Below are 25,897 nucleotides of genomic sequence, written 5' to 3' on the forward strand. Positions count from 1 at the left end.
GGGCTGGAGTGCAGTGGCGCAATCTCGGCTCACTGCAAGCTCCACCTCCCAGGTTCACGCCATTCTCCTGCCTCAGCCTCCCGAGTAGCTGGGACTACAGGCGCCCACCACCATGCCCAGCTAATTTTTTGTATTTTTAGTAGAGACGGGGTTTCACTGTGTTAGCCAGGATGGTCTCGATCTCCTGACCTCGTGATCCACCCGCCTCGGCCTCCCAAAGTGCTGGGATTACAGGCGTGAGCCACCGCGCCGGCCGAGGCAGGAGAATCTCTTGAGCCGAGATCGTGCCATTGCACTCCAGCCTGGGCAAAAAACCAAAAAAACTGACAAGTGTCATTCCCATTCTATTAGCTCTCATTAGTGTTGGGAATGCAGGGAGTTTTTTTTTTTGACAAATCCTACTGGAGGATTATATAACTAATTATAGTTTAAAAAAGGGGTTCTCAAAATGTGAACCAAAGACTCCTGGTGGTCCCTAATACTCTTTCAAGGGGTCTGAAAATTCCTCCCTTTTCCTACTCCATGTCTGTATGAGGACAGGTTTGCTTCAAACACTTAAAAAAAAAAATAACAATAGTTTGAAGGCAGAGTCAGATATGAGAATCCAGGTTTCTTCTACATGCCAGACAGGAGATTTGCAAATATATTAAACAGAATAACTCTTTGTTGTACCTATTTTTGTTTTAGAAAATATATTTTTCTTAAAATATTTATGATAACATGTAATGGGCTTAATATCGTTACTCAAAAATGGGTAAATACATCTTTTTAGACTTTGGGGTTTTTTTGTTTGTTTGTTTGTTTGTTTTTTTGAGACAGAGTCTTGGTCTGTCGCTCAGGCTGGAGTGCAGTGGCTCAATCTCGGCTCATTGCAACCTCCACCTCATGGGTTCAAGCGATTCTCCTGCCTCAGCCTCCCAAGTAGCTGGGACTATAGGCGCGTGCCACCACGCCCGGCTAATTTTTGTATTTTTAGTAGAGACAGGGTTTCACCATGTTGGCTAGGATGGTCTCGATCTCTTGACCTCATGATCTGCCCGTCTTGGCCTCCCAAAGTGCTGGGATTACAGGCATGAGCCACCGCACCCGGCCAGATTTTTGTTTTAATTTCAAATATTGAAAATATCGATAGATAGACATAATCCACATAAACAAAAGCTCTTTGAGGCCTTCAATAATTTTTAAGAGTATGGAGGGGTCCTGAGACCAAAAAGTTTGAGAGCCACTTGTCTAGAATACTCTTTTCTTCATTCCTATTCTCCCAGCATTCTTGCATTCCATGATAGAGAGCTGTGTACCTGTATTACTCTCTCCTTGAAAAGAGGAACTGTATATTCAGCACAGTACTTAGCAGTGTTTTGCATGTACTAGAGGCTCAATAAATATTTGGTGAATTAAAAACTGAATATTGCTGTTTTCTTCCAAATCTCTTCTTTCCAAATTTATCTTTGTTTAACCTGCTGCTCTTTATAGGCAGCCATTGGCTCTTTTTCCCCTTTCATTGCTAAAACTTAGAGAGACAGTCTTCATTTAGCTCCATGCCAAGTATGGTGGCTAATCCAGTGTGGAGAGTTCAGGAAGGAGGCACGCCAGGAATTCATTTTGCATCCTGCTAACTTACACACTAATGTTCCTCAAGTATTGATTTTATCATGTTATTTTTGCTCCAGAGCCTACAGAGTCCCTGTTTACTTCAGATATAAACGCCTGTGCCTGTGTTCACGCTCATAACTTTATCCCATGTACCAAACTTATCTCCCATTAACTAGCAACACACCTTCTCTGCAGCCAGGCTGACTGCTTCACTAGTCCCCATGCATGTGCTCTTTCCCAAAGATAAACTTTTTGCACTGGCCACTCCTGCCATCTGGCTGTTATCCATCCTTTAACCCCGGTCAGGTCCCAAAGTCTCCATTAAATATTTTTGAATTACCTTTTTTTTTTTGAGACAGAGTCTCATTGTATTGCCTAGGCTGGAGTGTAGTGACACAATCTCGGCTCACTGCAACCTCCGCCTCCCGGGTTCAAGCAATTCTCCTGCCTCAGCATCCCAACTATCTGGGATTACAGGCACCCACCACCATGGCCGGCTAATTTTTGTATTTTTAGTAGAGACGGGGTTTCACCATGTTGGCCAGGTTGATCTCAAACTCCTGACCTCGTGATTCACCCACCTCAGTCTCCCAGAGAGCTGGGATTACAGGCGTGAGCCACTGCGCCTGGCCTGGACTTCTTCATTACTTTCTTATAACGCTTCCTGACTGAAATAGAACCAGAGCATAAGGGACAAACTGATTGGTGAGCAAGGAAGAAAAAGCCTTTGTTTCTTGGGGGAGGGAGAGGGCAGGACTGGTAAGAGAAAATGTCATGTTGTCCTTCTGTACAGCCACCCACACACAAAACCTCAACCAAACAAGCCAGCATTATCACGGGCATGGAGCCATAAACGACAGACAAACTGGGGCAACGTGTCGCTTTTTGCTTTTCCATAGAAGAGGCCATTGTCTTTGCTTTTATTTTAGCATCAAATCCACTGAAGTGTATTTATTTTTTATGAATCTGTTTCTGCCATTAGATAATTCATTGAGGACCTGATAATGTCTTATTCATGTTTCTATACCCACTAGCACACCATAGGTGCTCAATATATTTCCTTAAAGGAATGTGTGACTGGCATGGGTGAAGCTGGGGAGAAGGCTGTCAGATGAGCTCAGAAGGCAGGCTGAGGCCTGATTTAAGAGAGCGCGATGTGGCGATTTAAGCCTTGTCATGTAGGCAAAAGGGATCAGGGAAGCTAGAAAGGTTTCTTGTTTTTTTTTTTTTTTTGAGATGGAGTCTCGCTCTGACACCAGGCTGGAGTGCAGTGGTGTGATCGCGGCTCACTGCAATCTCTGCCTCCCGGGTTCAGGCGCTTCTCCTGCTTCAGCTTCCCGAGTAGCTGGGACTACAGGCTTGTGCCACCATGCCCAGTTAATTTTTGTATTTTTAGTAGAGACGGGGTTTCACCATGTTGGCCAGGATGGTCTCGATCTCTTGACCTCGTGATCCGCCCACCTTGGCCTCCCAAAGTGCTGGGATTACAGGCGTGAGCCATTGCACCCGGCCAGTTTTTTTTTTTTTTTAATTTTACTTAAAATAATAAAAAAATTAACTGCTCTACACATTCAGAGAAAATTCTCTAGTAACGAATTATAGAAATGATCCCTGAAAGTACAGTCCAAAGGTTTCTTCTTATTAATAATATTAATTTTTTCCCAAGGCAATACATGTTTACATTTTTAAAAAGACATAATACAGGTTGGGTGCAGTGGCTCACGCCTGTAATCCCAGCACTTTGGGGGATTTGAGGCTGAGGTGGGCGGATCACCAGGTCAGGAGATTGAGACCAGCCTGGCCAACATGGTGAAACCCCGTCTCTACTAAAAATACAAAAAAATAGCTGGGCGTGGTGGTGGGCGCCTGTAATCCCAGCTACTCGGGAGGCTAAGGCAGGAGAATCGTTTGAACCCAGGAGGCAGAGGTTGCAGTGAGCCAAGATCGCACCATTGCACTCTGGCCTGGGCGACAAGGCGAGACTCGTCTCAAAAAAAAAAAAAAGACATAATACTAACAGGCTTTATGAGCACTTCCCTGCTCCACCTGTCTCCAGTTCTTTTGACCAGGCAGCTGTCCTCAAGCTTTCTAGCTTTACATACCTAAACAGCCATATTTCTAAACAATGTTCTATAGAGGAATTTTTGACTTTGGTAATTTTATTTTGTATTTGTTTATTTTTTGAGACAGAGTCTCACTGTGTCACCCAGGATGGAGTGTAGTGGGGTGATCTCAGCTCACTGCAACATCTGCCTCCTGGGTTCAAGTGATTCTTGTGTCTCAGCCTCCCAAATAGCTGGGATTACAGACGTGCACCACCATGTCTGGCTAACTTTCATATTTTTAGTAGAGATGGGGTTTCACCATGTTGGGCAGGCTGGTTTCAAACTCCTGGCCTCATGTGATCTGCCTGCCTTGGCCTCCCAAAGTGCTGGGATTAAAGACAGGCATGAGCTACCGTGCCCGGCCTGATTTAGTAACTTTAGATATCGACTTCCTATCATAGCAGATGAGGATTTTGTTCTACCATGGCCCATCCTGTTTGTTATTTTGGATGCCTTTTTCGGTCTTCTCTGTGGGCCTAGGATACTGATATTTCATGTTATGTATCTTAGTGGGCACACAGTGGAAACTCATGTTCTTCTGTTCTAGGACATGTTCTTGTATTGTTTCTTTGATAAACGTGTCTGTTTTCTCTCTTCTTTCTGGATGTCATACTAATTGAACCTCCTGAAGTGATCCTTTAAAAAATTTTTTTCGGCCAGGTGCAGTGGCTCACACCTGTAATCCCAGCACTTTGGGAGGCTGAAGCAGACAGATCACGAGATCAAGCAGGAGATCAAGACCATCCTGGCCAACATGGTGAAACCCAGTCTCTACTAAAACTACAAAAATTAGCTGGGCATGGTGGCATGTGCCTGTAATCCCAGCTACTTGGGAGGCTGAGGCAGGAGAATCGCTTGAACCAGGAAGTCAGAGATTGCAGTGAGCCGAGATTGTGCCACGGCACTCCAGCCTGGGGACAGAGTGAGACTCTGTCTCAAAAAAAAAAATTTTTTTTTCTCCTATTTTATATCTCTGCTTTCCATACTTTCTTTTTTTTCCCCAGACAGGTTCTGGCTCTGTTGCCCAGGCTGGAGTACAATGGCATGATCAGAGTTCACTGCAACCTCAACTTCCTGGGCTCCAGCGATCCACCCGCCTCAGTATACCAAAGTGCTAAGATTACAGGTGTGAGCCACTGCACCCGGCCTGTCTTCTACAAATCTACTAAGATCTCTTCTCTCATTTGCTTTGTCCTTCTGGTTTTTTTTGTATTTATTTTTTCTTTTGAGACAGAGTCTCACTCTGTTGCCCAGGCTGGAGTGCAGTGGCGCCATCATGGCTCACTGCAGCCTTGACCTCTTGGGCTCAAGCAATCCTCCTGCTTCAGCCTCCTGAGTAGCTAGGACTACAGGCATGTGCCACCATGCCTAGCTAATTTTTTAATTTTTTGTAAAAACAGTGTCTCATCACGTTGCCAGGCTGGTCTCAAACTCCTTAGGCTCAAGTGATCCTCCCATGTTGGCCTCTCAAAGTATCAGGATTAACAGGTGTGAAACACTGTGCCTGGTCCTTCTGGGTTATTAGCCTTTTAAAAATTCAAAGCCAAGCTGGGAATGGTGGTGTGCACCTGTATTGTAGTCCCAGCTACAGAGGAGGCCCAGGCGGGTGGATGACTGGAGCCCAGGAGTTTAGCCTGGACAAAACAGTGAGATCCCATCTCAAAAAAAGAAAAAGAAGAGTGAGAGTGAGAGAAAGACGGAGGGGAGGGGAAGGGAAGGGAGGGGAGGGAAAAGGGAAAGGAAGGGAAAGGAGAGAGAGAGGGGGAAGGAAGGAAGGAAGGCAGGCAGGCAGTCAAGTGAGGTTAGGTAACATGGCAAAACCCCATCTCTACTAAAAATACAAAAATTAGCTGGGTGTGGTGTTGCACACCTGTAGTCCCAGCTACTTGAGAGGTAAGGTGGGAGGATCACTTGAGCCCCAAAGGTGGAGTGTGCAGTAAGCCCAGATTGCACCACTGCACTCTAGCCTGGGCAACACAGCGAGACCCTGTCTCAAAAGAAAAAAGAAAATTTTTTATGGTCACCTTAGAAAATGGGAGAAAAGGCCGGGTGCAGTAGCTCACGCCTGTGTTCTCAGCACTTTGGGAAGCCCAGGTGGGCAGATCACAAGGTCAGGAGTTTGAGACCAGCCTGGCCAACATGATGAAACCCTGTCTCTACTAAAAGTACAAAAATTAGCCGGGCATGGTGGCAGACACCTGTAATCCCAGCTACTCAGAAGACTGAGGCAGGAGAATCGCTTGAACCCGGGAGGCAGAGGTTGCAGTGAGCCAAGATTGCACCATTATACTCCAGCCTGGGTGACAAAACGAGACTCCATCTCAAAAAAAAAAAGCCGGGTGCGATGGCTCACACCTGTAATCCCAGCACTTTGGGAGGCTGAGGCAGGCAGATCACGAGGTCAAGAGATTGGGACCATCCTGGCCAACACGGTAAAACCGCATCTCTACTAAAAATAAGAAAATTAGCTGGGCCTGGTGGTACTCGCTTGTAGTCCCAGCCACTCAGGAGGCTGGGGCAGAAGTATTGCTTGAACCCGGGAGGCGAAGGCTGCAGTGAGCCGAGATCGCGCCACTACACTCCAGTCTGGCGAGAGAGCAAGACTCTGTCTCACAAAAATAAAAAATAATTTAAAATAAATAAATAAGAAAATAAGAGAAAAGCCGGGCCCAGTGGCTTACACCTGTAATCTCAGCACTTTGGGAGGCTGAGTTGGGCGGATCACTTGAGGTCAGGAGTTGAGACCAGCCTGGCCAACATAGTGAAACCCTGTCTCTACTACTTGGGAGGCTGAGGCAAAAGAATCACTTGAATCTGAGAGGGAGGTTGCAGTGAGCCAAGATCACGCCCCTGCACTGCAGCCTGGGTGACTGAGTGAGACTCCATCTAAAAAGAAAAAATAGGCCGGGCGCGGTGGCTCACGCTTGTAATCCCAGCACTTTGGGAGGCCGAGGCGGGCGGATCACGAGGTCAGGAGATTGAGACCATGGTGAAACCCCGTCTCTACTAAAAATACAAAAAATTAGCCGGGCGTGGTGGCGGGCGCCTGTAGTCCCAGCTACTCGGAGAGGCTGAGGCAGGAGAATGGCGTGAACCCGGGAGGCGGAGCTTGCAGTGAGCCGAGATCGCGCCACTGCACTCCAGCCTGGGCGACAGAGCGAGACTCTGTCTCAAAAAAAAAAAAAAAAAAAAGAAAAAATAAAATGGGAGAAAGAAGTGAGACGCTCTTACGGTACTCCACTATTTAAACCAAAAGTTCATCGTGGGAGAGTTAAGGATTTCGTCTTTTTATTTATGTATTATTTATTTATTTTTATTTATTTATTTATTTTTTGAGACACAGTCTTTTGTCATCCAGGCTGGAGTGCACGAGTGCGACCTCGGCTCACTGCAACCTCTGCCTCACAGGTTCAAGCAATTCTCCTGCCTCAGCTTCCTGAGTAGCTTGGACTACAGGCGCACACCACCACGCTCAGCTAATTTTTTTGTATTTTTAGTAGAGGCGGGATTTTACCATGTTGGCCAGGCTGGTCTTGAACTCCTGACATCAAGTGATCTGCCGGATCTTTTAAGGCACTAAAACATTGGTGCCTTAATACAAAGGGCTGGAAGAGGCAGAAAATGGAAGCATGCAAAGTTGGTTTCAAGCTATTGCAAAATCCAAACAAATCATGATGACAGGCTGAATTAGGGTGTTATCCAGAGGGAGAGCAAGAGTGCATGAAAATGCTTTTTCTGGCCGGGCGCGGTGGCTCACGCTTGTAATCCCAGCACTTTGGGAGGCCGAGGCGGGCGGATCACGAGGTCAGGAGATCGAGACCACGGTGAAACCCCGTCTCTACTAAAAATACAAAAAAATTAGCCGGGCGTGGTGGCGGGCGCCTGTAGTCCCAGCTACTCGGAGAGGCTGAGGCAGGAGAATGGCGTGAACCCGGGAGGCGGAGCTTGCAGTGAGCCGAGATCGCGCCACTGCACTCCAGCCTGGGCGACAGAGCGAGACTCTGTCTCAAAAAAAAAAAAAAAAAAAAGAAAAAATAAAATGGGAGAAAGAAGTGAGACGCTCTTACGGTACTCCACTATTTAAACCAAAAGTTCATCGTGGGAGAGTTAAGGATTTCGTCTTTTTATTTATGTATTATTTATTTATTTTTATTTATTTATTTATTTTTTGAGACACAGTCTTTTGTCATCCAGGCTGGAGTGCACGAGTGCGACCTCGGCTCACTGCAACCTCTGCCTCACAGGTTCAAGCAATTCTCCTGCCTCAGCTTCCTGAGTAGCTTGGACTACAGGCGCACACCACCACGCTCAGCTAATTTTTTTGTATTTTTAGTAGAGGCGGGATTTTACCATGTTGGCCAGGCTGGTCTTGAACTCCTGACATCAAGTGATCTGCCGGATCTTTTAAGGCACTAAAACATTGGTGCCTTAATACAAAGGGCTGGAAGAGGCAGAAAATGGAAGCATGCAAAGTTGGTTTCAAGCTATTGCAAAATCCAAACAAATCATGATGACAGGCTGAATTAGGGTGTTATCCAGAGGGAGAGCAAGAGTGCATGAAAATGCTTTTTCTGGCCGGGCGCGGTGGCTCACGCTTGTAATCCCAGCACTTTGGGAGGCCGAGGCGGGCGGATCACGAGGTCAGGAGATCGAGACCACGGTGAAACCCCGTCTCTACTAAAAATACAAAAAAATTAGCCGGGCGTGGTGGCGGGAGCCTGTAGTCCCAGCTACTCGGAGAGGCTGAGGCAGGAGAATGGCGTGAACCCGGGAGGCGGAGCTTGCAGTGAGCCGAGATCGCGCCACTGCACTCCAGCCTGGGCGACAGAGCGAGACTCCGTCTCAAAAAAAAAAAAAAAAAAAAAAAAGAAGATGCTTTTTCTTCCCCACACAGTGCTATGAACGTGTGACTAAGCGCAGAGGACTAGGTTGAGGGTCAAAAGTGATGTTAAGCCTTTTAGTGTGGTTGACTGGGATGGTGGAGCCACTAAAAGAGGGAACACAGAAGTTTTTTTGTGGACTTTGGGATACTTACATTTAGGAGAATCAAAGGGACTGAAAGAGAACTGGGATGGAGAAGAACTAGAGGACAGTGTGGTGTTTCCCAAGACATCCCCTGCTCTTGCTATCCCAGCATCTCCTAGACCTTCCCAAGATCCAGCAACTAAAAGTATAACACTAGTCACAAGAAGGCTAAGGTTGGCCTGTGTTCTAATTGGGGGTGATGTGGGGGTAAGATGGGGAGTATATGGGAACACAATCACAAACTAAAGCTTATACACTAACACTTTTTTGGCAAATTCAATGTCAAGGAAGTTGGAGTGAGCAGGAAAGGGAAGTGAGGCAGGAAGGAAGACAGCAAATACAAGAGAGAACATGAAGATGTGATACCAAGCTGGCCATACCTGTGTTAAAGATTTTGAATATCCCACCCGGCAGCGTACTTATCATTGGCTGAGATTACCTTATATTGTTTTTAATAAAAATAATAGATATTGTCTGTTTGCCCACGAGAAAATAAACTACATGAGGACAGGGACTTTGTTAAATGTTGTCTCTCCAGGACTCAGAATATACCTGGCGCATAATAGGTGATGAATAACATCTCTTGAATGAATCACGTTAAAGAGAAATATTTTTCTAAATAAAACACATTCCATGTAATGTAGTACTTTATGTTATTTGTGCAGAGTGGTTTCTGTTCCTCATTTTTTATCCTCCAATTTCCAATCACGCCTAGAGGCCTACTTGCACATAAGGAATGAGAACCATAATGATAGTTTCATGTTACAGAGTCTTCTACCTGCAGAGCTATCATCTAATACTCGAGGACCCAGCAAGGCTTTGAAATCCTTGCTTTTCCTTATCTTAGCTGATCAAATAGGTAGTTAAGGCATCTGTATGGGGAAAGAGGGAAATTTATCTTCTGCCCTGAGCATTCTCGCAGGGGCTGAGGACAAAGGGTATAATTTATCCCGCTTATACTAGGTATATGTTTATTATTTTGTTTTTTGAAAGAAACAGCTTTCTTTTCACTGCGCATTTTGCTTTCAGAAGTAGTCAAATAAGGTTTTTTGTTTGTTTGTTTTAGAGACAGAGTTTCACTCTGTTGCCCAGGCTGGAGTGCAGTGGTGTAATCCTGCAATCTCTGCTCACTGCAGCCTCCGCCTCCTAGGCTCAAGCGATCATGCCTCAGCTTCCCCAGTAGCTGGGACTACAGGCAAGCGCCACCACACCCAGCTAGTTTTTTGTATTTTTTGTTGAGACTGGGTTTCACCATTTTGCCCAGGATGGTCTCGAACTCCTGACCTCAAGTGATCCACCCACCATGGCCTCCCAATGTGCTGGGATTATAGGCGCAAGCCGCTGTGCCCAACCCAAATAAGTTTTTTTTTTTTTTTCTTAAGACGGAGTCTCGCCCTGTTGCCCAGGCTGGAGTGCAGTGGCACGATCTTGGCTCACTGCAGCCTCTGCCTCCCAGGTTCAAGTGATTCTACTGCCTCAGCCTTCTGAGTAGCTAGTACTACAGACACGCGGCACCACGACTGGCTAATTTTTGTATTTTTAGAAGATATGGGGTTTAGCTATGTTGGCCTGGCCGGTCTCAAACTCATGACCTCAGGTGATACACCCACCTCGGCCTCCCAAAGTGCTGGGATCACAGGCGAGAGCCACCACGCCCGGCCAAGTTTTTTATGTATTTTTTTTTTAAGGTAGGAAAAGATTTGTGGGAAAAAAAATTATTACATGCTACAAGCTTAAGTGAGAAATGACTATCAAAAGTAGTAAATTTTGTATTACAAATCAACAACTATCATGTATCAACTTTTGATATTTAAATTCAAAGGTAGGAAAATGTTAATTAGGTGAATATGTTCATGATTGAGACTATAATCTTCTTAATGTTCCTTTTATCATCTACTCTCAAACCTAGGAGTAAATTTCACTTCATTAGCCTCATAGCAATCATCTGTAATCATCTGATTACAAACGTACTCAAGCTGCAGGCTTTCACTGTGACTCTGTATTTTATATCCTTCATCATCAAAACATGTTTTTAAAAATGGGAGAAAACATGGCTTTGTTGCAATGTGTTATTATTACTGCATACATAATACGTTCCTGGCAATCATCAGATCCATCTTTATAATGCTTGGCTGATCTTAGGATATTGTGTTATCTAGCAAAAAAATTTTAACCTAATGCTTAGAAAATTAAATCCAACTTTTTTTTTTTTTTTTTTTTTTTTTTTTTTTTTTGGCAACGGAGTTGCACTCTGTCGCCCAGGCTGGAGTGCAGTGGCACAATCTTGGCTCACTGCAACCTCCACCTCCCAGGTTCAAGCAATTCTCCTGCCTCAGCCTCAGCCTCCCGAGTAGCTGGGATGACAGGCCTGCGCCACCCGCCAAGCTAATCAACTTTTTCTTGTTTTTTTTTGAGACAGAGTTTTGCTCTTTCGCCCAGGCTGGAGTGAAGTGGCGAGATCTCGGCTCATTGCAAACTCCGCCCCCAAGATTCAAGCAATTCTCCTGCCTCAGCCTCCTGAGTAGCTGGGATTATAGGCACCCACCACCACACCCAGCTAATCTTTGTATTTTTAGTAGAGACGGGGTTTCACTATGTTGGCCAGGCTGCTCTCCAACTCCGCCCTTAGGTGATCCACCTGCCTCAGCCTCCCAAAGTGCTAGGATTACAGGCGTTAGCCACCCTACCTGGCCAGATCCAACTCTTACTAAATACTTTTCTAGGATATGAGATGAGAGAGTCAAATAATATGTAAATCCAAAAACAAGTAGGCAATTAGTAGGGATATTGGTATGATTAGGACTCACTGGTCTCTGAGTCTGAGGCAAAAAGTTCCAGAAGGCCTACAAAAGAAAACAGAAGCCTTTGATATTTCTTTTATAGCTCAGATAGTTTTGTATTATTGTGTCGCATACATCAGTTAGAGATCATATGATAAAAAAAAAGAGGCCAGGCCATCTCAAAAAAAAAAAGAAGAAAAAATCCTAAAAATACCACATTAGTCAGGTAGTCTTTTTTTTTTTTTTTTTGAGATGGAGTTTTGCTCTGTTGCCCAGGCTGGAGTGCAGTGGTGCAATCTCAGTTCACTGCAACCTCCACCTCCCAGTTTCAAGCAATTCTTCTGCCTCAGCCTCCTGAGTAGCTGGCATTACAGGTGCGCTACCACACCCAGTTAATTTTTGTATTTTTAGTAGAGACGAGGTTTCGCCATGTTGGCCAGGCTGGTCTTGAACTCCTGACCGCAGGTGATCCTCCTGCCTCGGCCTCCCAAAGTGTTGGGATTACAGGCATGAGCTACTGCGCCCGGCCTTGGTAGTCTTATTTCACATAAATTCATATCAACTTCACAATAACTCTCTCAAATAATAAATAAAAGAAATCTACATTTCTTTGCCTATAATTTTCTTCTTTTTTGTTTTGAGACAGGATCTGACTCTGTCGCTCAGGCTGGAGTGCAGTGGAGCGATCTGGGCTCACTGCAACCTCCGCCTCCAGGGCCCAAGCAATCCTCCTGCCTCATGCCCCAAGTAGCTGGGAGTAAAGGCGTGAGCCACCACACCCTGCTAACTTTTGTATTTTTTTGTAGAGATGGGGTTTTACTGTGTTGCCTGGGCTGGCCTCAAACCCCTGAGCTCGAGTGATCCATCGGCCTCGGCCTCCCTAAGTGTTATGATTACAGGCGTGAGCCACTGCACCCGGCCTGCCTATAGTTTTCACCTATTGCATTTAAACTTTCTTAATTCTACCTCCTGGCTGGTGTACATTCCTAGTCCTATCATTAATTTTTCTTTTTTTCAAGGATCATTTTCAACAATTATTTTTTTTTTTTTTTTTTTTTTTTTTTTTTTTTTTTTTTTTTTTTTTTTTTTTTTGAGGCGGAGTCCTGCTCTGCCGCCCAGGCTGGAGTGCAGTGGCGCAATCTCGGCTCACTGCAAGCTCCGCCTCCCGGGTTCACGCCATTCTCCTGCCTCAGCCTCTCCGAGTAGCTGGGACTACAGGCGCCCGCCACCACGCCCGGCTGATTTTTTTATATTTTTAGTAGAGACAGGGTTTCACCGTGGTCTCGATCTCCTGACCTCGTGATCCGCCCGCCTCGGCCTCCCAAAGTGCTGGGATTACAAGCGTGAGCCACCGCGCCCGGCCCATTTTCAACAATTAAAGGGCTCAGCAAACATATCCTTGTTTGGGCTGGGCGCGGTGGCTCACGCCTGTAATCCCAGCGCTTTGGGAGGCCGAGGTGGATGGATCACTTGAGGTCAGCAGTACAAGACCAGCCTGGCCAACATGGCAAAACTGCGTCTCTACTAAAAATACAAAAATTAGTTGGGTGTGGTAGCACACCTGTAATGCCAGCTACTCAGGGGGCTGAGGTATGAGAATCACTTGAACCTGGGAGGCGGAGGTTGCAGTGAGCCGAGATTGTGCCACTGCACTCCAGCCTGGGCAACAAAAGGAGACTCTGTCTCAAAAAAAAAAAAACAAAGGCCAGGCGTGGTGGCTCATTCCTGTAATCCCAGCACTTTGGGAGGCTGACGCAGGTGGATCACCTGAGGTCAGGAGTTTGAGACCAGTCTGACCAATATAATGAAACTCTACTAACAATACAAAAATTAGCTGGGTGTGGTGGCATGCACCTGTAATCCCAGCTACTGGGGAGGCTGAGATAGGAGAATCACTTGAACCTGGGAGGCGGAGGGTGCAGTGAGCCGAGATCACACCATTACACTCCAGCCTGGGCAACAAGAGTGAAACTGTCTCAAAACAAAAAACAAAAAACAAAAAAAGCCCAACATATCTTTTTTTTTGTCATCCTTCCTGTAATCTCACAAAGGAAGGGGTATAGGTAGAGGAAGGGTTGGAACTTCAACTTATAATTCCTGAATGCCTACACTGTGCTATCTTATTTTTATTGTTACTTAATTTTCATAAAATCCCTGAACAGGAGACATTGTCACTTGATGAGTAATTTGGAGTTTAGAGGAAAATAAAATAATTTGCTCAAAATCACATATCTAGCTTTGAGTAACAGTGCTTAATAGTGCTTATTAAAACATCTGCTGTGGGCCTGCTGTGATGGTTCATATCTGTAATCCCACCACCTTGGGAGGCCAAAGAGGGAGGATCGCTTGAGCTCAGGAGTTTGAGACCAACCTAAGCAACATAGTGAGACCTCGTCTCTATTTAAAAAAATGTTTTTTAATTAAAAACAAGTGTTCATGATATCATTTTTTTCTACCTTTTTCTACTGTTTCCACACTAAAAGTGATTGTAAAAGTAAGTAGCCTGACAAACAGAATTAGAATAAAATAGGTGCAAGGAGAGAGCAGAAAAAAAACAAAGTGTAATTGGTTGAATTTAGCTTAGCAATAACTTTCTCAGCTCTTCATTTATGTATATTTAGAACCAATCTTGTAGTACATGCTGCAAATCAACTACATATGAATTGGCAAATAGGTATTTTAAAATCTTTTTTTTTTTTTTTTTTTTGTCTGAGACGGAGTCTTGCTCTGTCGCCCAGGCTGGGGTGCAGTGGCACAATCTCGGCTCACGGCAACCTCTGCCTCTTGGGTTCAAGGGATTCCTGTGCCTCAGCCTCCTCAGCAGCTGGGACTACGGGTGTGCACCACCATGCCCAGCTATTTTTTGTATTTTTAGTAGAGACGGGGTTTCACCATGTTGGCCAGGCTGATCTTGAACTCCTGACCTCAGGGTGATCTGCCCACCTTGGCCTCTCAAAGTGTTGGGATTAAAGGCGTGAGCCACCTTGCCCAGCACAAAATCTTAATTAAGAAAGAAGTGAACTTGTTTTCACAGAATGAGGATCCCAAGCTGCTCCTTTTGGCCCTGGCCTGACTCAGTGGCTCACTCCTGTAATCCCAGCACTTTGGGAGGCCGAGGCGGGTGGATCACCTGAGGTAGGGAGTTTGAGACCAGCCTGACCAACACGGAGAAACTGTCTCTACTAAAAATACAAAATTAGCCGGGCGTGGTGGCACATGCCTGTAATCCCAGCTACTTGGGAGGCTGAGGCAGGAGAATTGCTTGAACCCGGGAGGTGGAGGTTGCAGTGAGTGGAGATCGTGCCATTGCACTCCAGCCTGGGCAACAAGAGCAAAATTCCATCAAAAACAAAACAAAACAAAACAAAACAAAACAAAACAAAACAAAACAAAAAAACACCACGAAAATAAAGTATCAAGACCATATTTTCAGGGTTCATTCATTACTACAGAAGTTTCTCTGAACATGCAGGGCACTGGAAACCATGAGGAAGAGGCACAGCATTCTCTTCGGAGCCTGAAGCCAGCTCTTCTTGCTTCACTGCCATTTGTCCTTCATGATCATTCTCTTCCTGTAGGAGAGTAAGAAAGAAAGGATGCAGTCTGAGTGGTTCCTGTCTAAAAAATAATAAAATAAAATAAAAGTATGGTCCTAATTCTTATTTTTTATTTTTGAGACGGAGTCTCTCTCTTGTTGCCCAGGCTGGAGTGCAATGACGTAATCTTGGCTCACTGCAACATCTGCCTCCAGGGTTCAAGTGATTCTCCTGCCTCAGCCTCCCAAGTAGCTAGGATTACAGGCGCCTGCCACCATGCCCAGCTGTTTTGTATTTTTAGTAGAGTCAGGCTTTCACCATGTTGGCCAGGCTGGCCTGGAACTCCTGACCTCAGGTGATCCCACCTTGGCCTCCTAAAGTGCTGGAATTACAGGAGTGAGCCACCACGCCTGGCCTCTAATTCTTAAATAGAAGACCCAGACACTGGTTTGTCAGATAGTCTGGCTTCTTTTTTTCTCCTCTTCACTCCATTTAGTGTAGCTATTTTACTATTTGTTCACTCTTTTAGCTTGAAAGTAGCAGGAAGAAAAAAAAGAAAGTGGCAGGAAGAGAACATCCAGCTTAAACCAATCAATTCACCACTTTCAGCAGCTCTGTGAAAAGGTTTTCTGGAGGTGGGTGGCATTTTTGATTAACATAATTATCGGTTTCAGAGCTAGCCCTGCCTCTTCGTCAACTTTCATCTTTCTAAACTAAAAAGGGTAATAGTAAAGTGCATCTTAAAACTGAAGGAATTAAAACAGCACCACCTCTTATCTTTAGAAGAGCAGTTTGGCACACTGACTGGTATAAACCAGCTGGCACCCTTCACAGGATGTTCTCACCACCACCCACCCTCTGGTTTCAAAGGCAGTCTTGTTGACATTTTCGGAAACTCTAGAGCTGGTGGCTTCCAGAAGTACTCCTTACGTAGTAGAGGCATGCCTGCATGCCTAGGAGTGGGCCTTACATGTATTGGGGAACCTTCAAGAGGCCCTGGGATTCCAGATTTGGGCAAAGGAATATGGTGCTTAAGATTGGAGCCAGAGACTTCAAAAAGAGAGTATTAGGTCAGGGTCTTAAGGACTAGCCAGTAGAATGAGGTAGACAGTTAGAGAGCCAGGCTGGAATGGAGTTTGAGGGTGAGAGAGCCAGGCTGGAATGGAGTTTGAGGGTGAGAGAGCCAGGCTGGAATGGAGTGTGAGGTTAGGGCTGTTCCATTTAATGTATTTTAACAGAGAGGGATTACTGAGCCAAGATTGGACCACTGCATTCCAGCCTGAGCTATGGAGCAAGACCCTGCCACAACAACAAACAAAAAAAAAAAGAGGGGAAAATAGGATTAGTTTGTACATCTTGTACGCTTATACTGACTCACTCCCACAAATATAAGACTGTCAACCTAAAGAAACTGAGGCAAAAATTAATATGAGTAGAGTTTATTTAGGTCAAATTTGAGGACTGCAATCTGGGAGACACAGATTCAAGTTGCCTTGAATATATGCTCTGACTAGCAGCATATATTCAGGTGCATTTTAAAAAGTGGGGCAGTTCATTCAAATAACACAAGCTATTGATTGGCAATACACTGTTCCTTGTATCACAAATTCCAGGAACATGAAGATAATGGTGAGGGTCCTACTCTGCAACTTTAACAATATTTTAGGTAATTTATCAGCTAGTTTGGCTGCTACAGGGAAAGAAAGAATAAAATGTATTTATCATATATATGCATATGTATGATACATATATGTATATATGATATATATACATATATACATGATATATATATACGTGTATATATATATCGCTGTGTCAAGCCTTGCTCTGTCATCGCTGTGACAGAGCCTCGCGATGACAGAGCCTCGCGATGACAGAGCCTCGCGATGACAGAGCCTCACTCTGTTGCCCAGGATGGAGTGCAGTGGTGCGATCTTGACTCACCGCAAGCTCCGCCTCCTTGGTTCAAGCGGATTCTCCTGCCTCAGCCGCCTGAATAGCTGGGATTACAGGAATGCGCCACCATGCCCGGCTAATTTTTGTATTTTTAGTAGAGACGGGGTTTTACCACGTTGGTCAGGCTGGTCTCAGAACTCCTGGCCTGGAGTGATCCATGCGCCTTGCCTCCCAAAGTGCTGGGACCATAGGTTTGAGCCGCCACACCCGGACAGAATAAAATATCTTTAAACAGTTGCCCCTGGGTATTGAAACAGCCTTTGCAAAATTACAACTGACGAAATTATACCTGAGGAAATTATGACAGTGAAATAAATCAGACCTAACTGACTCCATCTTGCTTCTAGCCTTTAAGCTGTCCTTGTTCATTTCGGCACGTAGGCCGAGCTAACTTTGGGAAGGAATTCAGTTCATGGTTTGACTATGAAACAAAATTGATGACATGGCCAGGCGCGGTGGCTCACGCCTGTAATCCCAGCACTTTGGGAAGATGAGGCAGGCAGATTACTTGAGGTCAGGAGTTCAAGACTAGCCTGGCCAACATGGTGAAACCCTGTCTCTACTAAAAATACAAAAATTATCCAGGCATGGTGGCAGGCACCTGTAATGCCAGCCGCTCGGGAGGCTGAGGCAGGAGAATCACCTGAACCTGGGAGGTGGACATTGCAGTGAGCCGAGATCGCACCACTGCTCTCCAGCCTGAGTGACAGAGAAAGACTCTGTCTCAAAAAATCAAATAAAATAAACTGATAACAGCCCTTTCCCATAAAGACCCCCTTCTTGCCTGGGGACCAGTCTGCCTTTGCAGGACTAACAAATTAGCTATGAGATTAGAAGTTACAGGGCCAGGCAGGGTGGCTCACACCTGTAATCTCAGCACTTTGGGGGGCCAAGGCGGGCGGATCATCTGAGGTCGGGAGTTCGAGACCAGCCTGATCAACATGGACAAACCCCGTCTCTACTAAAAATACAAAATTAGCCGGGCTTGGTGGCGGGCACCTGTAATCCCAACTACTCAGGAGGCCGAGGCAGGAGAATCGCTTGAACCCGGGAGCCGGAGGTTGCGGAGAGCTGAAATCGTGCCATTGTACTCCAGCCTGGGCAACAAGAGCAAAACTCCGTCTCAAAAAAAAAAAAAAAAAGATTAGAAATTATAGTTTACGAGTCATGCAACCATGCAACCTCCGGCTCCTCTGAACCTCCTCAAATTGCTCCTGGGGATAACATCACTTTTGTAAAATCTAATATCAGTGCTTGAGATATTTTGCAGACCCTGCACTCAGTGTATCAGCTGACACCACCCAGACCCAGACCAGTAATCTGGCTCAACCAGTTCTGCCATCCCACCCAGGAACAGAAGACAGCAAGAAAAACTCACTTCGACCCCCTATGATTCCATCCCCAACCTGACCAATCAGTACTTCCCCCTTCCTGAGCCCCTACTTGTTGAATTGTGTTTAAAAACTCTGAATGCTCAAGGATACTGATTTGAGTAATAATACTCGTCTCCTACACAGCCGCTTCTATGTGAATTACTCTTTCTCCATGCAGTTCCCCTGTCTTGATAAATCAGCTCTGTCTAGGCAGCGGGGAAGGTGAATCCACTGGGCAGTTACAGTGTGGGTTGGTGTGGGTGGGAGATGACTGAGGTCTCAAAGTCATGTCTCTGTAAGCCTCACAAGTTTTGCATACTTCACATGGCTTAGGTTGCTCTGAGTTGCTTTTCCTTCTCTTTTTTTTTTTGAGATGGAGTCTTGCTGTTGCCCAGGATGGAGTGCTGTGATTATTAACTCACTGCAGCCTTGAACTCCTGGGCTCAAGTAATGCTCCTGCCTCAGCCTCCCAAAGTGCTGGGATTACAGGCATGAGCAAACGTGTCCAGCCAAAATTCTGCCTTAGACTGCAGCTTCAGCTCATGCCTGAGTTCCAGCCTGCCTTTCCTGATGGCTTGCTCTACCGATTTTAGACTTACCTAGGGAGCTGCCACAACTGTATGTCAACTCCTTGCCAAAAAAACCCTTAATATATGTCTCCTATTGATTTTATTTTCCTGATGGAGCCCTGATACAGTGATTGAGCATGAGAACTTGCAAGTAGTATGACATACAATTTTTTTTTTTTTTTTTGAGACGGGGTCTTGCTATGTTGCTCAGGCTGGTCTCGAACTTCTGGGCTCAAGTGATCCTCTTGCTTCAGCTTCCCAAGTAGCTGGGATTACAAGGGTGCACCACTGCACCCAGCTCATTATTTAAGTATTGTGTATAATTTGGACTTCATGGCATATTTTAACAATATATATGAGTGTATGTGTGGGTAATTTTTAATGGTAAATAGTTTCTTAATGACTTAAACCCTTAATGCTGCAATTTAAAACCATTTCTTTACCTTTTTTTTCATGGTAGTATCAACCTAAAAGGAAGAAGTTGAGGCAAAAGTAACTTTTGAGGGGGCTAAGGTTGAGGACTGCATTTCAGGGCACTTCCAAGTTGCCTTGAGTGCTCCAGAGAACAAAACAGAGGCTCAAGTTTTTGAAGAAAATAGGATGAATCAGGAGAAGGGACAATTAAAAAGCTTGTTCATTAGGAATCCTCATTGGTTTACAGAAATAACATTGGCTAGTGATTGGCTATACACTGTTGAACTACAGGATGCATGGCATTCTATGGCTACTTGGCGGCAGTCTACAGACTATATAACAAATGGCTTCAAGAATAATTATTTAGTTCAAGGGAGAGTGAGACAAGAATGCTGTTACATTTCAAATGCCTCCCTGGGCCTGATAATTTAAAGGGGCTTGAATTTTTTTTTTCTTTTGAGATAGAGTCTTGCTCTGTTGCCCAGGCTGGAGTGCAATGGCGCAGTCTTGGCTCACTGCAACCTCTGCCTCCCGGATTCAAGCAATTCTCCTGCCTCATCCTCCCCAGTAGCTGGGAATACAGGCACCTGCCACCACACCTGGCTAATTTTTGTATTTTTAGTACAGACAGGATTTCACCATATTGGTCAGGCTGGTCTTGAACTGCTGACCTTGTGATCCACCCACCTCGGCCTCCCAAAGTGCTGGGATTACAGGCGTGAGCCACTGCGCCCAGCCAGGGCTTGCATTCTTCAGATAAAAAGTTTTTTTTTTTTCCTTAAGTAGCTCTTAAGTGACAAATTAAAGAATAGCATTCAGCCTATTTTTTTTCTGCTTTAGATATAGGAACTCAATTTTTCCTTCATATCAGCAATACATTCTACAAACCAAAGAGTATCTGAGACAAGCCTCATCAATTTAGGAAGTTTATTATGCCAAGGTTAAGGTTGTGCCTCCGGAGGTCCTGAGGACATGTGCCCAAGGTGTTCGGGGCACAGCTTGGTTTTATACATTTTAGGAGACGAGACATCAATTAATATATGTAATGTATATTGGTTCAGTCTGGAAAGGCGGAATAACTTGAAGTAGGGAGGAAGTCCACAAGGAATTTCCTTGTGGCAAATTGTGATGAAGGAGGTAAGCAGTTGTTTTATCCTTGCAGCTATCTCACTGAGGAACAGAATGGGAGGCAGGTTTGCCCCACACAGTTCCCAGCTTGACTTTTCCTTTTGACTTAGTGATTTTGGGGTCCTGAGATTATTTTCTTTTCACAGTTCTAACCACCTGAGCTAACTGGCCAATACCATTCTTTCATATCAGACACTAACTAAAACATTTGTGATTTTTTCTTTGACTTCTCTCCCCACAAGATCTTTAAACTGCACTTGTCATGTCCTAAATCACTGACCTCCAAATATGGTTTTGATCACATACTTCTCAAAAATTTTTTACCACTTACTCAATACATATATATTTTTACATAAACATTGCAAAAATGGCCAGGCTTGGTGGCTCATGCCTGTAATCCTGGCACTTTGGAGGCCGAGGTAGAAGGATCCACTTGAGGCCAGGAGTTTGAGACCAGCCTGGCCAACATAGTGAGACCCTGCCCCTATTGAAAAAAAAAAAAGGGCCAGGCATGGTGGCTCACCTGAGATCGGGACTTCGAGACCAGCCTGATCAACATGGAGAAACTCCATCTCTACTCAAAATACAATTAGCCAGGGGTGGTGGTGAATGCCTGTAATCCCAGCTACTGGGGAGGCTGAGGCAGGAGAATCACTTGAATCCAGGAGGCAGAGGTTGTGGTGAGCCGAGATCGCACCACTGCACTCCAGCCTGGGCAACAACAGCGAAACTCTGTCTCAAAACAAACAAAAAACAAACAAAAAAGATTTTTAAAAAAGCTTATATTGTTATATGTAAAAAATTTAAAAACACAGAAATGTAAAGAAAAATGTTGAGAATAAAAAGGACATACAAATAAGCGTTCTAATAGTCTCTTCCTGCATCTCAAGAGTCGTTTCATTCATCTTACTTTGAGTTTACTTGGTTCTTTTTTTTGTTTAGTTTTGTTTTAGACAGGGTCTCACTCTGTCATCCAGGCTGGAGCGCAGTGTTGAGATGATGATTCATTGTAACCTCTGTCTCCTGGGCTGAAGCAATCCTCCCATCTCAGCCTCCCAAACTGCTGGGATTACAGGTATGCACTACCATACCCAGCCTGAGTTCACTTCTTAAACTATTTCCCAACAGAGCACAAAGATGATTCACAGATTCACACTGTTAAAGGTAGTAATGGTGCCTGTTTAAATATGTTTTTTAAATTCTCAACATAATTTTTTTTCTTTAAAATAGAACATTTTGGCTGGCTCAGTGGTTCACACCTGTAATGCCAGCACTTTGGGAGGCCAAGGCAGGTGGATCTCTTGAGGCCAGGAGCTCAAGACCAGCCTGGCCAACATAGCAAAACCCAGTCTCTACTGAAAATAGAAAAAATTAGCTGGGCGTGGTGGCACGCGCCTGTAATCCCTGCTATTCTGGAGGCTGAAGCATGACAATCGCTTGAACCTGGGAGGTGGAGGTTGCAATGAGCCAAGATTGTGCAACTGCACTCCAGCCTGGGTGACAGAGGGAGACTCTGTCTCAAAAATAAATAAATAAATGAAACATTTTAGAAGCTTCCAAAAGTGCTGAGAGAACACTTAGAATTTAAATCAGCCAAATGTGGCCACAGTTTAGTCACTCAGCTGATCTATCATCCAGCTAAACAGCACTAACCACGGTAGCCTTGATTCAGTTTTTAATGGTGTTTATTCTTAGTTATATGACATTTAATTAACATGTTAAATGAACTACTGATTTAAAATAAGAGGCAAAAGGAAAACACCATTAAAATGCTAGCTAATGAAAAGCATTAAAAATGTAATTCTGCATTTTTGCCACAGTCATCTTCACCCATCCATACGTTTCACCTACTACATCATATAGAATATTACAAGGATAAATATATCGATGATTGACACCCAATTTCGCTCTTCATTTATTGAGAATAAAAAGGAGTGTGAGCTTGTAATCCCAGCACTTTGGGAAGCCGAGGCAGGAGCCTCATTTGAACTCAGGAGTTCTAGACCAGCCTGGGCAACATAGCGAATCTCTGTCTACACAAAAAATACAGCCAAGCGCGGTGGCTCACGCCTGTAATCCTAGCACTTTGGGATGCTGAGACACATGGATCACTTGAGGCCAGGAGTTTGAGACCAACTTGTCCAACATGGTGAAAGCCTGTCTGTACTAAAAATACAAAAGAGTAGCCGGGCATGGTGGCACGTGCCTGCAGCCCCAGCTACTTGGGAGGCTGAGGCAGGAGAATCTCTTGAACCCAGGAGGCGGAGGTTGCAATGAGCTGAGATCGGGCCACAGCACTCCAGCCTGGGCGACAGAGCGAGACTCCATCTCAAAAGAAAAAAAATATCTGGGCTTGATGGCGTGTGCCAGTAGTCTCAGCTATTCAGGAGGTTGAGGTGGCAGGCTCACTTGAGCCCAGGACGTCGAGGCTGCAGTGAACCATGATCCCACCTCCTGCCAGTGCACTGTAGCCTGGGTGAGCGAGACCCTGTCTCCGAAACAAAACAAAACAAAGAGCTAAATCTGTAATGTTTCCTTTACAAACAACCTGAAACCTTCTCTAATCATTTAGAAATGACACAAAAATGACAAAAACAATTTGATATTTTAAACAAAAATGAATAATTACAAGCATCAATAATGAAAGCAGTTTTTGCTTAGCTTTAATTCTGTAAAGTTTAATTTTAATCTAGAAATGTAGAAGTATTATATACATCCCAAATCATGTTTTTTTGTCTTCTACAGTCTAAAGTTTTTATTACATGTAAAATAGGAAAAAAATATTAAAATTTTTCGAAAGCGAAAAGTCTACTCAGGAAGTTTTTGGTATTTATTAATGGTTTTACTTTTGCTAGACACAAAAATGAAATACTGCTAAATTAGCTCACAGAAGAGTTCAGGATTCTATAGAGTCAGGAAAAGCCTGTCCTAAACTGTTTTAATAAAGGCTGCAAATAGACATTATAATACAGACTTTAATAATATACAATGTGTATTCCTCCCGATGGTGGTCTTGCTTGACATTTTAAGCATAGCCCTATTTTCCTGTCAAGACAGCAGCCAGTTCTGCTTCACGTCATAACAACACTTGATTCATGTAAGCAGCTGCTACCCATGCCATCACAGTACACATAATTGCTAAATGTAGGGTTCAAATAATCGTAAATGGACACTAATATGAAAACCAGACTGTTTTGTTGTAACAGCAAAAGTTTTAGAAACAAATAATTTTAGTATCTACTTAGTAATCATGAACATACAGTATAGAACTAGGCACAGCAGTAAATTGTTGGAAACACTAATTTATTGTTTACGAACATACATGCAGTGTTTACACATTTCTTAAATGTTGTCTTTAATGCTGCTGATAAACGAAAGGATAAAAAGTCCAACAAACCACAATAAATGTCAACGGGTGTTATTAACAATATGGAAGAACTCAGTAGCAACACCCACATTTAAAGCTACAGGACTCGAAAGTTCCGGACTACAAATCCCAGAGTTCCCTAGAGCCGAGGCGGAGCTACCTTCAAACTGATAGCTTTTTCACCCAATGACAGCCAGAGAATTCCTAAACCATTCAGCCCGGCCTGAAGGGCTGCTTTCTTCGCGTGAAAACAATAAGGTATTACGTAGACTTTCTGAACACGAGTGGTAGTTTCAGGGCCTGAGTCTAACTACTAAATTATTTCTCCCCGCATTAGTCTCCAAGTCATCTTAATAACTCTCTAACCAACTCCGGCTCGGTGGAAACTCGAACGTCTAAATGCTGAAACTCACATATATCAGGGCCAGCGGATGCATCCAGTCGGCCACGAGAAAAGCAGCAGCCGCCTTATTCTTGCCTTTTATTGGCCACGCATCCCACCAATGGGGCCATTAAACTTCCGCTAACGCAGCGTACGGCGTGGTGGTATGAGCGTTGTACGTACGCTGGGTCTACGAAGGGGCGTTCTGATCTCGTCCAATCGGAAGCTAGCAAGAATTCCCCGCGCCTCTGTGACCCACTTCTTTCGCGTCGCGTTACGACCCACTTCTTTCGCGTCGCGTTACGGCCCACTTCTCTGCAGCCGACCAATCCTCTTGATTTTCTTGTGCGCATTACCCAATCAGAGAGGTCGAGGCGGGGTTCCAGTCGACCGCTGTAATCCGCCGAGCAGCCTGCGTTTTCTCCGGTACAGGTTGAGGGCTCGCTACTAAGGTACATTTTGCTGGGCCAGGCTGGGCGGGGTCCCCGGGATGGGCAGTCCTCTCGACGAGCGGCGACGCCGTGGTTGAGTCTAGAAAGCTAGAGTCGCTGGACAGCTATCGCGGGAGCGCGGAGGGAAGTGGGAGGTCTGGACGGGGCGTGCACGTGTTGGAGGTCTCGCTCCGCGGTCGTGCTGGCCCTGGCCAAAGAACCTTCTGCGGGTCAGGCTGCTGTTGCCGGTGCTGTTCCCAGTACTTCCTCTGGGGTATTTTTTCAGTAAAAGCCGAACGCCCTTGCTCATTTTCAGGGAAAGACCTGTTTCCTCCTGCTCTTCCCTCTCCACGGATACTCTCCCCACCGCCTGCTGGGTTTAGTATAATCCTTTTGTAGGCCAGAAAGCAGATTTTCACTTGGGAAGAGACGACCCGTAGTATGGGATGTGGTATGATACCAGCAACTGGTCTATTATATAATTTAAACCACATGGCTGTCTAAAGAGGTAGGTACTGTGAGTGTTCTCATTTTCTTTTTTTCTTGTTTTTTTTTGAGATGGAGTCTCGCTCTGTCACCCAGGCTGGAGTGCAGTGGCGCGATCTCGGCTCACTGCAAGCTCCACCTCCCGGGTTCACGCCATTCTCCTGCCTCAGCCTCTCCGAGTAGCTGGGACTACAGGCGCCCGCCACCACGCCCGGCTAATTTTTTTGTATTTTTTTAGTAGAGACGGGGTTTCACCGTCGTCTCGATCTCCTGACCTCGTGATCCGCCCGCCTCGGCCTCCCAAAGTGCTGGGATTACAAGCGTGAGCCACCGCGCCCGGCCTGAGTGTTCTCATTTTCACGGGAAGAAGCAGTGTTAGACATTACTCATTCTTGTGTTTTCTTTAGCTTGTCTCTGACAAATTGTGGCATTCAGCGTCCATGGATGTAAAATTAAAAGATGGTATAATTTGTAAAATGTTGCTCTTGTTTTCTTTTTTTTTTTTTGAGATGGAGTCTCAGTCTGTCGCGCGGGCTGGAGTGCGGTGGGGCGATGTCGGCTTACTGCAACTTCCGCCTCCCGGGTTCAGGCGATTCTCCAGCCTCAGCCTCCCGAGTAGCCGGGATTATAGGCGCCTGGCACCACGCCCGGCCAATTTTTGTATTTTTAATAGAGACGGGGTTTCACCATGCTGGTCAGGCCGGTCTCGAACTCCGGGCTTCAGGTGATCCACCCGCCTCGGCCTCCCAAAG

The 25,897-nt window shown here is 45.1% G+C and overlaps 1 protein-coding gene, 1 long non-coding RNA gene and 2 pseudogenes across 7 annotated transcripts in view; 2 read left to right on the top strand and 2 right to left on the bottom strand.

Moving 5' to 3' along the window:
• Positions 1 to 3,146: 3,146 nt before the first annotated feature.
• Positions 3,147 to 3,220, bottom strand: LOC129489102 (uncharacterized; annotated as a pseudogene).
• Positions 3,221 to 14,911: 11,691 nt separating this feature from the next.
• Positions 14,912 to 24,399, bottom strand: LOC134737322 (uncharacterized). Its single transcript, XR_010122104.1, has 2 exons — positions 24,260 to 24,399; positions 14,912 to 15,075 (listed from the first exon to the last, which is right to left on the bottom strand). It is a non-coding gene; the product is annotated as an uncharacterized lncRNA (long non-coding RNA).
• On the top strand, positions 14,921 to 15,115 carry LOC129489097 (uncharacterized; annotated as a pseudogene).
• WDR89 (WD repeat domain 89) overlaps positions 24,387 to 25,897 on the top strand; it is a 72,730-nt gene continuing 71,219 nt past the window's right edge. Inside the window, exons 1-2 of one of the 6 annotated variants that reach the window (XM_063644532.1) lie at positions 24,517 to 24,680; positions 24,976 to 25,167. The gene's annotated coding sequence lies outside the window, so the exon portion shown is untranslated. Of the gene's footprint in view, positions 25,168 to 25,897 lie in introns of all 6 variants that reach the window. The other 5 variants (XM_063644535.1, XM_055289138.2, XM_055289139.2 and 2 more) reach the window with 5 other exon arrangements.

Source organism: Symphalangus syndactylus, chromosome 8 (assembly GCF_028878055.3).
Source record: "Symphalangus syndactylus isolate Jambi chromosome 8, NHGRI_mSymSyn1-v2.1_pri, whole genome shotgun sequence".
NCBI classification, from domain to species: Eukaryota; Metazoa; Chordata; class Mammalia; order Primates; family Hylobatidae; genus Symphalangus; species Symphalangus syndactylus.